This window comes from Vidua macroura, chromosome 3, assembly GCF_024509145.1.
Source record: "Vidua macroura isolate BioBank_ID:100142 chromosome 3, ASM2450914v1, whole genome shotgun sequence".
NCBI lineage: Eukaryota > Metazoa > Chordata > Aves > Passeriformes > Viduidae > Vidua > Vidua macroura.
Window position 1 is genome coordinate 14,537,605 of NC_071573.1, and position 13,761 is coordinate 14,551,365.

Here is a 13,761-nt window from a genome sequence, read left to right on the forward strand (position 1 = left end):
AAGGTTGCAGTGCTTTCTGCATTCAGTGTGCTCCTGTTGGAGTCTGACTCTGCTTTTGTTTGCCATGTGTGTGATCTGCTCCCAGTCATGGCATTTTTGGTGGCAGACAGTCAGATGTTGTGGTGCAGAGCCACATATCTTCAGAGATTCACACAGGGACTAAAAACAGGAAAAAGTGCAGTAAGATGGTGGATGCCAAGCAGTGGGGTCCAATTGCCCCTTGTCTCTGGGAGCTGGGTGACACATCTTGGTTTAAGGAACCTCGACACAGGCTGTGAGTAATAGAACATATTCATAAAGTTAATTTTTTAAAGAGTTTTTTCCACCCCTGTATTTCAGTCTTTTCCTGCTAACCATTCGTGCAATCCATTCCTACCATGGACAGGTCTCATTCCTTCACTGTCTGCTCCAAGGGAAACTTTCCCCCCAGTTTAACTGAGCATTGACTGTGTAGAGAGCTGCTTTGATGGAAGGCAATAGACAAGCAGCACTACCTGGAAGAAATAAAGGCAAATAAACTTCTCACAGCAGCAATGAAGGAACCTTTTAGTAAAATCTGAAGAAAGCTTCAGCAAAGACATATCAAAGGATGGGTCTGTCCTTGCTGTAATGGCACACTCTATTTCATAAAGACAGCAAAGAAACAAAGCTGACAAGCAAAATATTTCTCTGGTATCTTTAGGAGCTCCAAGGCTGATGGCATATTTTGATTTCAGATCCCTAGAAGGCATGTGGACTTGTTGCCAATTGATTTTGCAATGATAAAGGGAGAAGAGTCATGCAGTTTATGTGCTTGCAATTAATTGAACATCAGACCGGCTAGGACAAAAATTAGAAGCATCAGTGTAGGACATCCTAATATGTTAATTTTAAGAGTCAAACCCAAAGAACTTATTTTTGAAACTTTTAACCTTCAGGTGTGACCTTCAAACTTTCCCAGTGGTAGCTGGACATTGCTCCTTTGAAATGAGTAGAAATAATCTTGTGGTAAAATGCAGTTCTGAAAAAATTCTGAAAAATCCCCAGATCTGCTTTTGTAATAAATACAAACAAATTTAAAGTGTTTTTTTAAAAACTGATCCCTTTTAATATAATAGGAAATGATGGCCCATTTGGAAACAACCTAAAGAATCTCCAGTAGATAAACAGCACTACAGGGCTTCCTTTAAAATTTCATAAGACTGTCATAGCTTTTATTTAATTAAATCCTACCATACTCTTTTACACTGCCATAAAGCACTACAAGAATCTCCAGACTCTAGCTGAGAATAATTTAATTTCCTCAGATAAACTCTGCCTTTTCCAGATTTCCTTTGAAAGCTAAAGAAACACAGACACCATTAACTCTTACAGAAGGCTATCAACACTCTTAGAAAGGGATTCACACAAATCTAGTGTTAGGTACCATCATAAGGGTCTCCAAATCATACAGCTTTTCCTTCCTAATGTGTCAGACACCCTGCAGCAGCTATTAATGGGAAAGAAGGATTAAAAACATTTTTTTTCCTTTGTTATGAAATCCCTTCTTGTAACACCCATTGAATTTACAAGTATTTGAATATTGCATAATGAAGAATCTTCATAGTTTCAACTCCATTTTTTCAATTAGTGTTCTGTTTGTAGGAGTGATGTGTACAACAAAGAAAGGAATAAAACTAATTATTAATAAATGGGCTCTCATTATTTGATCTACTGGAATCTGGCTGGTTGTTTTTAAAATGCCAAATTTAATTTTTTCATGTGAAGTGATTAAAGGACAATTTCACAAACTCAATATCAGAAGAAAAATAGAAATACTAAACTATAAACATCCAGAAAATGACAGGATTTTGTTATTGATTTACATGACACTTTTACCTGGCGGATTCAGCCAAGTTCAGGTTCACAGTGTATGGTGTTCCAAAGCAAGAACATGAGCTCAAGCTCATCTGGTCTTAGTAGAAAAGATGGTTGAAGACAGGTCTTGCAAATCAAGTGCAGAAATTTGACCAAGTGTGTCAATCACAGTAGATTACCATTGTTGTGACAAATACATCACAGGATTTATGAGTTTGGATTCAAGGATCTTCCCATACTACTTGGTTTCCAGTTTTGCTTTAATGGGCCTCTTTGGTGTTGAGTCTTCCTCCCTCTGCCCCTTCCTCTTCTCTACAGTCTCAAATTATGTCTTTACTTTTTTTTTTCTCATGTGTTTTCCTGCTTCTGCCTTCTACGCTGTTTCAGACTTTTACACCTGTCATTCAAGGGCGAGTGAAACAGAAGGTTTCTCTTTGGATGCCATTTTTATGCCAGAATCTTAAATATAACAACTTCCTAAAGTGTAAATGCATTAATAGCAAGTTCCTCAACAGAAACCTGAAGACATGAATGCAGCAGCTGACAGTCATAAAGGGTTTAAAACCAATTCCCAGCAAGTTCCAGTAAGCTGTGCACACACACACACACACACACACTCTAGTAATAATATCAGTAATATCAATAACAACAACAAAAGAAGCTTGGCTGAACATACAATTTTCTCATTTAGGATTTAGAGCTCAGTCACTGAATGAATGATGCAGAAGTAAAAAAGTGAAATCTCAGAGAAAGTATCTTGATAGCACTTACAGCCATGCTTACAGGTTGTGTATTCATGAATTATAATGGGATTTAAACCTTTGTGAAATTATTTGTGAGGCTGAGATTTTATTATGAAAGTTCATGATTACCAAGATATTTGTAGATGTTAAAATTCAGAGTTTAGTAAGTTGATATACTACTTCTGTTAGCAATAAAGAATTATGATTGGTTTTGGAAAGCTACTTAAGTCTTAATGTGACTTTAAATCCTTGTGAAAATATTGAAATACCACATGCTATTCCTTGTTGAATTCAAGCTGGTTCTAAATCTCCAGTCTGCTGGTGGGACTATTCCACGGAGAAATTGCAGGCCATTTCTCTTTTATGAAAAATTAAGCTCAGAATGGTCCACTTTCAGAAAATCACTGTAGAAAATTCCCTTACTGATTAACCGTTCATATTATTAGATCCTACTATATGAAATCTTTTAAGTACAGACTAGTTTTCTATGGGACTTCAATATATGCTGGAAGGTGATCATATAACCATACTATCATTTCTTGTATAAGGAAATTTTCTTGCTTAAGAATTTATAAAAGGACAATATAAATGCAGATGCAGCTTTCTCAGTGATGGTTTTCTATCGCTTTCTTGAGGTCAGATTGAAGGTATTTGAGACGGCATTCCATGTTCAGACTCAGGTGTTTATTATTTCCTATCAGTGAAACAGTCTCATAACCATGAGTTCAGCAGCTTTTCATTAGCAAGGCACAAAATGGTAAACTAACTCTTGTTACAAGGTCTTTTAAAACTAAACTATCCAATTAAGAAAGGACACCTAGATTATTTTCCTTTATAACCCAATAACTGATCCCCTGAAGCCCACAATGTGGACCTTTCTGTCCAATCACAAAACATCTCCCAAACCCATGAAGACAAAGGAAGAAGAAGGTAAAGAAGAACAACCTATCTCCACCCTAAAACCTCCATCTTGCTTCATATTTATTTCTATATTCTAAAATCTCAAACTCTAAGTTTTCCACCCTGTGATATTACACACTTCTAACTAATTATATACCCAGTAATCCCAGTACTATCAATCAATTTTTAAAGTCTTCTCCACAGCCTCAGGTCAAATGAAGTGTTCTCTTGTGAGTCTGCGCCTTTCAGCACAGAAAGTCTAAAATTCTCAGCACCCAGGATTCCAACACAGTTTTCTTATTTTGTCAATAGTATAAATATGTCCTCATTGGACTGGTGATTAGCAGCTCAGTGCTGCAAAAGTGGAATGTGGGCAAACCAGCTTTACAGCTTGAAGGGGTATGCCCATTTTTCTGTAGATAATTTATATAATTTTTTTACGAAATGTGGTCACCAAACCAGTGAAAATGTTAAGTACCTGTTTGGTATTTGCAGAAGCCAAGTATGGGTTATCAATGGTAGTTGACATTATGCAGCAGTGCTGTCCATATTTCTGCGTGTTTAATGCCACCCTCTAGATGTGCATGGACTTGCCTGCATTAGCAGCAATTATCTCTGCACACTTGTTACCTGTGGGCAAGACCTCAGAAAACTGAAAAGGGAAAAAAAAAGAGCCTGTACTCTTTCAACACAAACTCAAAAGCTAGGAAAAAAACACTAGAACAAGTAAATAAAATCTATTTTGAAGCATCTGCAATGTAATAAAGTGGAGAAAAAATAGTTACTGTGAATTTTTGAAGATGAATTGAAGCACAAGAAGACACAGTCATTTTGGCAAAGTAGCTGTCCTGTTTGAAAGTTGGGAAGGCATATGTGACACACCTGAACTTAGTAAGGCTTTTGACATAACCTGCATGACAGTCCTGGAAATTAATTAATTAGATATTATCTAGATGCAACACGTGTTTTAATGTGTAGTTGAACCATTCTGCTTATTAAATAGGAAACTATGTTCCTCTGTCAAAGTGCCAGGACATTTCTCATGGGATTCCACAACTGATGTATTCTGTTTTGGCACAGTGGTTTTTTTTTTTTGTCTGAGTAATATTTTTATGTGACATCAGACTACAGTGGGGGAAGAAATATAATGTTCCTTTTGGAAAATTGAGTCTGACTTTAAAACTGTCTTTATAAACTAAAGATACTTTTTCAAATCAACAAGCCAAAATGACAAAACACTTCATGTCCGAAATAGCAACATGTAGAAATACTCAACAGACCATGCCTGTGCTATTGAAGTTTCAAAGGGGAATAATTAAGGAATATGAAATTGTCACAGAAGTAACCAGATTTTGTTCTTGCATACATTAATGTTCAGTGTCATACGGAAGATAGAAGAAGGCATTATTTTATGTTACAGCTTAAGGTATAGTCTGATGTCTAGTTCTGAATATTATACTTTGGGCAAGAGGCAGCTGAATCAAAGATTCTCTAGGAGACACATAATGCTTCATAATTTCAAGGAAAAACAGAAGGAGCTGGAATAGTTTATTTAAAAAAAGAAGAAGGATCAAAGCAGACCATCAGGAAAGGCCATCAATCATCAGACATTAAAAAAAGAGTTTTGGGGTTTTTTTGTTTTTTCATTTTGTATACTAAAGTCCTAATTTCCAGTAGAGACATTTTTTATGTCTCTTCTGGAGGGCAAGGAAAGGGCTGCACCAAAACAGGAATTGTGGGATCACCAAAACTGGATATTTTCTTGAGTTTAAACCACTGATCAGGAACAGCACATATTTACTTAATTTTTTGTAAGATGGATGGACTAGCTGACCTTTCACAGTTCATTACAATTATAGTTAACAAATAAATATTTAAAAATTAAGAATTTTAACCCTGACTCATCTCTTTCCCCCCTGTTTAGTTTTATTTCCTAGTGAAATGAGGTTCATGAGACCATGCTCCCTTTTTGACACCTACCTGTCTTTGAGAGCATCCATTCTCAATGACTTTTTGAACTGTGTTGACCACTTCAGAACAACTTGGAAAGTGGAGAAGAAATCAATATCTGGACAGAAGACAGAGATGGGAGCCTGGCAGAACTCAGCTGCTGGTTGCTTCAGAGGGCAATAACACAGCTAACCAGTTTTTGTGTTAACCACTCAACCAGTTACCATGAGTGTGGTCCCTGGGCAGCTCTAGCATGACCCTCTTGGCCTGATGATGGCATCACAGAGGGCAGGGAGATGGAAAAGAACAAGAGGAGCCAGGCCACTGTAGGCTGAAGGATGAAATTGCAGCAGGTCATGTCCAAGCAGCCAAGTTTTAGGGTTTCATACCATTCTTCCCACCCAAGACCCACAACATTTTCTGATATGGTCCACCAGGCTGGTGTCAGGCTCCCTGCCTGCTGGAGAGGCAGATGCTCAGGGCAATGAACATGAAAAGGCTGAAACACTGCAGTTCACAAAGTGGTAAAGATTTCCATTCTCTGGCCCACTTTCACAAATAGTTAGTTCAGCTGGCAAGAAAGCATTTGTGATTACAAAGTAGGATCTTTACAGAAAATTACGAATTCTTTTTCTCAGAATTCAAGCATATTAGCAGAGCTGGATTCCTGATTTTGTGACAATTATGAGAATATTGAACCTCTGCTACAGGAGACCACACAGCTAAACTGAACAATAGAATGGTACAGGAAAACAACTGCATGCATAGAAACAGACCAATTATTATAGCAGAAAATTGTTTAGAGAAACACTGTCTCAGCAACTTAACAATCACTTGGGAACAAGTAGCTTTGCTCTATGTGAGATGTAATTCTTCTCAATCCAAAATGACACAGACATTGATTTGAAAAGCAATTACAGTGGGAATCAACAGTTTGCTTGAATTTAGGGGCAGAAAATTATAGCATAAGCCAAATTAGTGATTGTGATTCTACTCCTGAACACAAGGAAGAAAAAAGGAAGGTAAATAATTGTGACAGAAAAAAGCCCCAAAACAGCATTTAACTATGTTCTTGAGACTGTTGGAATTGCATAACCAGAAAAGTCTGGATTTGGGAAGCATGCATATCCAGTTTCTTGAGAAAAAAAACATAGGAAAAGCTGAAAAATATTAAAATCTTTTCAGAAAGCCTGGAAAAACTAGTCAGTGGCTTGAAACCTGGCTAAATCAATTCTGAAATAGAGACTAGGAAGGACACAGAGTGTCAACAGTAATAAAGAATAAGAGAAATACAGGAAAGGTATGAAGAATTTGTAAACAGACAGTAAGTGATAAAAAAATTACAAAATAATTTAATATAGGAGACATAGATAGCCTGAGGAGAGTAGGTGAATCCCAGGAAGCAGTCAAGAATAACAGATGCAGTTAGAGAGGATGAGGGCATAGAAAAAAAGAAAATTAATTATTTTAAGCACGAATTTTTGCCTCCCGTTATGTGGAGAAATGTCTTAACTCCTTTTCTTAAGAATGAGATCAAAGTCTTATTTCAGTTTGAGGCATCAACTGAAAAGATGCCATAACAAACCTAATCTAGAAAAGAACATGTCACCACACCTTATTCTATTTGAATCTTCTGTATTATTTTATTTGAATCAAATTAATGTATGTCATTTGATTTTGGGTCTTCATAGAAACTAGTATAATCTGTGAAATTTTATGAACTAAAATCTTAATATTCCCTCCCATATTTAATAAAAAAATTCATTTACTGTTTTACTTGCTCTAAGTACAGTGAAACCAGGTTTCCTCAGGAAAAAATAATTCCCCAATAAACACTTTGAAGAAAAAGTGGTACGGTGCAGAATTTTATTGTTTACATATTCAAGGGTTTGCCTACATAACTTGATGTGGAGATTTTTTTTAATATAAATACAAAGTTTTCAACATACTATTTAAGTATGTTAAAATACTTAACATCCCTTAATAATCTTGTATTCTGACAAATATCACCTTCTAATCTTAAAAATAAAAAAAAACAAACAAAAAACAACCACCCACCACAATTAAACATATCTACTACATTTGCTATTTTCTTATTAATACAAAATAACTGAAACATATTTAAACACATTATATAATTCTGTAAACATAGAAAGTTACATGGGTGTTTAACATGACTATCAGCTCATAGAACTCCTTCACAGCCAAATTAAATTAATGGAAGTACTCTAATTGATCTTAATTCACTTTGAAATATGTCTTACTAATAGATGTTAAATATATATTCTATTTTAAATTTCCATTCCCATGATAGGGCTAAAAGCTGGATTCTGCATTTCCTGATTGAGGACTGTCATGCATAAACTTGAGTACTAAATATGATGGGGCTGGGATATTCTGGAGAAAATTTAACCACACAAAGTTGTTATCAAAGACAGTATGAGTATAAAATCATGAAAGAACAAAAAATCCCAAACAAACAGATTAAAGGCTAGAGAGCAGTTTGCCCAACAAAGTACCAATATATTTTAAAGTTTACAATTCATAGTAGCTTTGTTTTCAGAAATTAAGAAAGACATCAGTGTTCCCAAATTTCTTTTTTTTTTTTTTGATAGGCTGTGTGCTTGAGACTAGATCTCTTTACTAGCTGTTATTTCTATGATTCTTAAGAAATTCAACCAATGTAATTATATTGTCATAATTTTGACAGTTTTCCTTTACCATAGGCCCTCCATGAAGGATTTCTACATCAGAAAATATATATGAGTATCATTACATAAAACAGATTCCTGTATTAAATCTCTAATAAAAAGTACTAAATCACTATATTAAGCTGATGTTTCTAACTGGAAGTTATAAATAGCACCAAAATTAGGTTTAGCAGAAAACTAGCTATAACACTAAGAATATACTTCACATGACAGCAGAACTATCAATTTTCTTAAAAAACACTTGGATTTTTAAAGATAGATCTTTATATCACTATGCATCAAAGTGTTCTTTCAGTTTTATATCCAAAAATGCATTATCACAGTGGAATGAAAATATTTCAGTTTCCTTACCAACCCAAATACTTGAAGAAAATTGCTGTAGACTGAATTAAACATGCTTTGAAACTCAAAAAATAGAAGTCTCAGTTTAAGACATCTGTTTACAGTATGAATAGAAATCTAGTCAAATTTAGTCTTAAAATATGAAATGAAAAATCATAATGTTTCACTTTTTAAATGTAGGAACAAATAGTTCCATTCTAGTTCATACAAACATTTATTTACATCTGTTTGACTTAAAATACACTTTCAGGTGAGCAAACTATTGAAATAAAAAAATCACCTAGAATTCCCATTGTGGTAATGAAAACTTTTACACAGACAAGCTTTTAAGTTTTAAGTATTCATGAATCTCTTCAAGGGCTTCCAGATAATGATTAAGGGTTGACATATTTAGATATTTTCTCAACTCAGTGACTTTTTTTTCTGCTCAAAAGTCCCTACTTATTTTGAAACAACTGAAGTATAATTTCACCAAACAAGCCTCATGCAAATATTTGCATGCAATGTTTTCAAACAAATCGAGTGTAATGCCTATAATTAAATTCAATGCAGAGTAAATTGGAGATAAAAATCGATAAGTGACTCTGAAACCTCATCACTTATTGATTCATGAGTCATTTATCTCCTTCTGCAATCCACATCAAAAGCAATTATCAGTTAATGAAATCACACAGATGCAAAGCAGAAATAGGAAAATTATTAACTGTGCCCCAAATCTCCACAAATTAACTTAGTCAGGAATAAAGTGATCTTGTTGTGACTAGCTCTGGTTAGGAATTTTGTTTGATTTGATATTTGGTGGTTTTTTCCTCTAAAACAAAACCAAAAACAAACTCAAAACAAAAACAAAAACAACAACCAAAGCTTCCTCCCTCTACCCAATCAGTGATTTTCTGGCCAATGTAGTAGAGCTGTACAACTCACAAAACACAATCCAGGCAGAGCTGCTGGATGGAGCTGCTCTGTTACCCCTGGGCTTCTCCCTGTGAGAGTGCAGGTAAAGGTGGAGCAGTGGCAGGTCAGCAGGCTTCAACCTGAACCTCCTTTTGCTGTCTTAGTGTGGAATAGGAGCATTTCCTGAGGGCTTGAACCTGGTTAGAAACCCCTAGTGCCAGTGGTGGGAGATGCAGGTGACAGTCCTTGGCAGCCCTGGTGGCCGCAGGGCCCGAGCCAATTTGTGTCAGGGCTGGTTCAAGCTGCATGCAGCTGCATGCTGCTTTTTGAGTTTGCTCACCGAGTGTGAGCCACGGGGCTAAGCCTCTCGCTGTAAGAAACAGAATTCAAAGAGACTGAATGATAGGTGATAAAATGTCATCTGAAATTCAGTATAAATAAATATTAAATGATGCTCAGGATAAAAATCAGAGGGAATGCTTAAATGCAGTGTGTCTGCAAAGAAAAAAAAAGCAAAACCAATTTTTTTCCCGGGAGGAATGTAATGACTTTTCCATTGCTATACATGTGATGTGGCCCTGAGACCATTAGTGGAACAGAAAGACATTTGTGGTCCCAGCCAGAATTCCTGACATGCAATGAGAGGTGTATGCTTTTTGCTGTTCTCATGGTGGGTTGTAGACTCATACAGTACCTCACTTCCATGGCTGAGCTCTTGAGGTTAGGTGTGACCTGGGAGATAGCTGAGAATGACCAAGAAGGATTTGTTGCCCTTCTTGGTCAGGACAGCAGCTCTGTGGGCTCAGTGCTATTCTCAGCACAGCATCCAAAGCCATTTGTTGTGATTTAACCCCAGCCAGTCACCCAGTACCACACAGCCACTCACTCACTCATGCCCCCACTAGTGAAACTGGAGAGTGAATAGGAAGAGTAAAAGAAAACTTGTATATTGGTGAAAAGACAGTTTAATGGGGAATGCAAAAGCCCTGCACACAAACAAAACAAAACAAGGGATTCTTTCACTGCTTCCCATGGGCAGGCAGGTGTTCAGCCATCCCCAGGAGAGCTGGGTCCCATCACATGCAATGGTAACTTGGAAAGACAAACACCATCACTCCAAATATCCATCCTTTCCGCCTTCTCCCCCCTACTTTATATCCTGAGCATGATGTCATTCAGTCTGGAATATCCCTTTGGTCACTCTGGGTCACCTCTCTTGGCTGCATCTCCTCCCAACATCCCATGCACCCGCAGCCTCCTCACCAGTGTGGCTGTAGGAAAACCAGAAAATACCAAAAAAAAAAAACCAACAAAAAAAAACCAAAAAAAACCCCAAAAAAACCTCTGTATTATCAACATTCAAATCCAGCACATAGGTGTACTTATATAGGTGTACACACTATGAATAGTGTATAAGTACTATATAATATACAAGGTATCCCAGTTAGGGTCAATATTATTTAGCTAGTTATGACTATGTTTCAAAACTTGTGTCTTTTGCAGACAGAATCACATTAAGGCAAGCAACCAATTACTTGGTCAAAAATAATTATTTTAGTCATAGTATTTACACACATTTTCAAGGCTTTGGGGCATATAATATTGAGTTGTTACTGCAAGTACAAAAAAAAAAACCCAGCAAACCTTCAACATGATGAAACTTTTAAATGTCTTTAAGCTTGGAAATAAAACATTTTTTGTGTGTCGTTGCATGCCTTCTGAACCAGAAAGAGGAAACTTAACCCTGACATTTAAAACATAGCCTTCAGATATTCCAAGTGTATGCATGACAAGAATAGCAAAGAAATAAAAAGCTTGCAGAAATCTGGATCTTCATTCTGCGTCAGTATCCTGTCTAAACATATACAAATGAGTCCTTTTTTCTTTCACATTCAAATCCCACGACAATTTTTTTTCAAAAGTACAAATCAAAAGACACCATGTAACTAATCAGTTTTAACTACTATGTGTTATACAACAGCATGAGTTATTATTAGTAGTACAGGTTAAGAAACACTAGTCTAAATTGCAATCCTTTTGAAAATTACAGCTTCAAAATTAAAATTTGAGTTATGGTGGCATAAGCCACATGAAGACAGTAACATAGATTTAACTTGCATCAAAAGCTAATTTTTCACTTTACTCGCAGGTGTGTATGACATATATATTGTGGTGAAGAAAAATGAGCAAGGAAAAGAGAAGCTTTAGGTGGGAGACAGAAATTGGAGGGCTTATGTTAACAACAACCCTGAAGTATGAATAGAGCTGGACTAGTTTAAAGACAAGATTACCTCTGCAAACATCTCCACGCAGGTAACACTTCTGAAAAATAGACACATCTTGTATGGTTACCCAGTGTGTACATCCAGCCTGACATGCATTCCTCAGGCAGTGTCTTCCCAGCTGTTCACAGCACAGGGCAGCAGCCACATACAGAAAAGGGAGCCTTCAGGGCACTCAGTATGGAAATGCTAGTGAAAATGCATCCACACTTCAAACATTTGCAAATGCTTTTAGAGACTGGAGCATAGCATTCCAAGGCCATCTACACTAGGAAGGTCCCAGCTGCTTCTGAAGCATTTTATGACACTGTGCCCTGAATTGGGGATTCTGTTTATAGAAGAAATAGCAGAGGGTGCCATAGGTACCAAAGCATGAACAAAGTACATCCTCATGATGGAGAAATACAGCTCTCATTTACAGAGATTTTGTGTCTGGATGACCCTTTCATAGATTAAGTGCATGTATATACCAGCTTTTAAACAACAGAAAAATCCAGCTGATGGACAGAGGGTCTATTTCGTGCCTGAGAGCAAAGAGAAGTTGTGAGTGTATATCCACAGGACAATTTCATGGCATTTTCAGTGGCAGCTTGCTACAGTTAAATGAAGGAAAATGGCAAATTATGTAGATGAGCTTCAGTATCAGCTCTAGGATAAACCTGGTTAATCTATCCTGGCTACGGGATCCTTAGCCCTAAGTCAAGGCAATAATGCAAATAGTACTTGAGAGGATTCAACACATCACCCAGGGTGCAGATAAGGAACGAGTGAAATTGTTACATTTGTGTTAATCTGGAGGAACTCCAGTGGAACTGACAGAAAATCAGCCAAATATTTAATGCCTTATGCATCTAAATTAGGCCAGGTACTGTGTGTGATTGCATTTCTGCATGTGGCAGCTTCAGAACGCAGAGATTACTATTATCATCTGTGCTTCAAGACAAAGAGGTTATGTGTCCAGAACAAAAAAAAAAAAAAAAAAAAAAAGGGAATCAATGAGGGTTTTGTTCAACTGTTTTTTCTTTTCTTTTTTCCTATTTCTTTAAATCTGAAAAATTATGGTTTTATTCAGACTTAAAAAAAAGACAAGGTTTCTCTCAGGTTTTACATACTCTGCTGCTATTGACAAACACTTTACTGTCAACCATGACAAAAGTATTACCATGTCTTTGAGAGGTGTACTCTGATCTAGTTTGGAAAAAGCCCTAAAACATTTACTCATTTTGCCAGGCGTGGAATGATATTGTCACTAACAGGCCTCAGGGGACTGCAAAACATATTATTACAGAATTGAAACCGTCTGACCTGACTATGTGCTGAAGTGACAGATTCAAGCATTTCTAAAACCCCTAAAACCTTTGTCATTACATAACAGGGACAGTCCCCCTTCCTCCTACCCCCACCCCTGACAGTAACTTTTCATTTTTAAATTTTAAAATTTAAATATTATTTGATAAATAAGGATATAAGAGGAATTAAATCAAGCTCTTTCCCCCCTCCCTATTTTATTTTGGCATTATAAAAAATAGTAAAAATTCTGGAATATGAAAGTGTTTCACACATTCACATGAGAAATACTTGCTTAGTTTTTGAACTCATAATAAGAATATCTAAGTAAGTCCTCGTTGACTTTAACAATATTAATAAAAAATATATTAGACATCTATAGCTGTCCATCATACAGATTTGGTCAGGCCTATTGCTGATCTGCCTCTGTTACTACTCTATCTTTTTGATACAAACTGACTGGTAAGGATTTCATATTTGTTTTCCAAGGCAAAAAGTATCTCTGGATGAGGTAGCAGCTGCCCTTCTCCTAGGTTCCTTTTTCCTTTTCCACACACTCTGAGCCAACAATTTCTTCAGAAAGAGAGGTAGGTGTTAGGTTTAACTGACAATCCATCAGGGACAGCAGTATATTTCTTGTGCAAGTCAGCAATCTTTGCTCAGTTTCTGGCACGTTTTACATCCTTTTCCGTATGCATCAGTATCTAATGTAAGCTCACTTTTCCCCTCCATGTGCTGCAAATTGTGACATATATAAATTGTTCTGTCTCTTTATGCCCTTATGCACATTTTTTATTTAAAAATAAACCTTTCTGA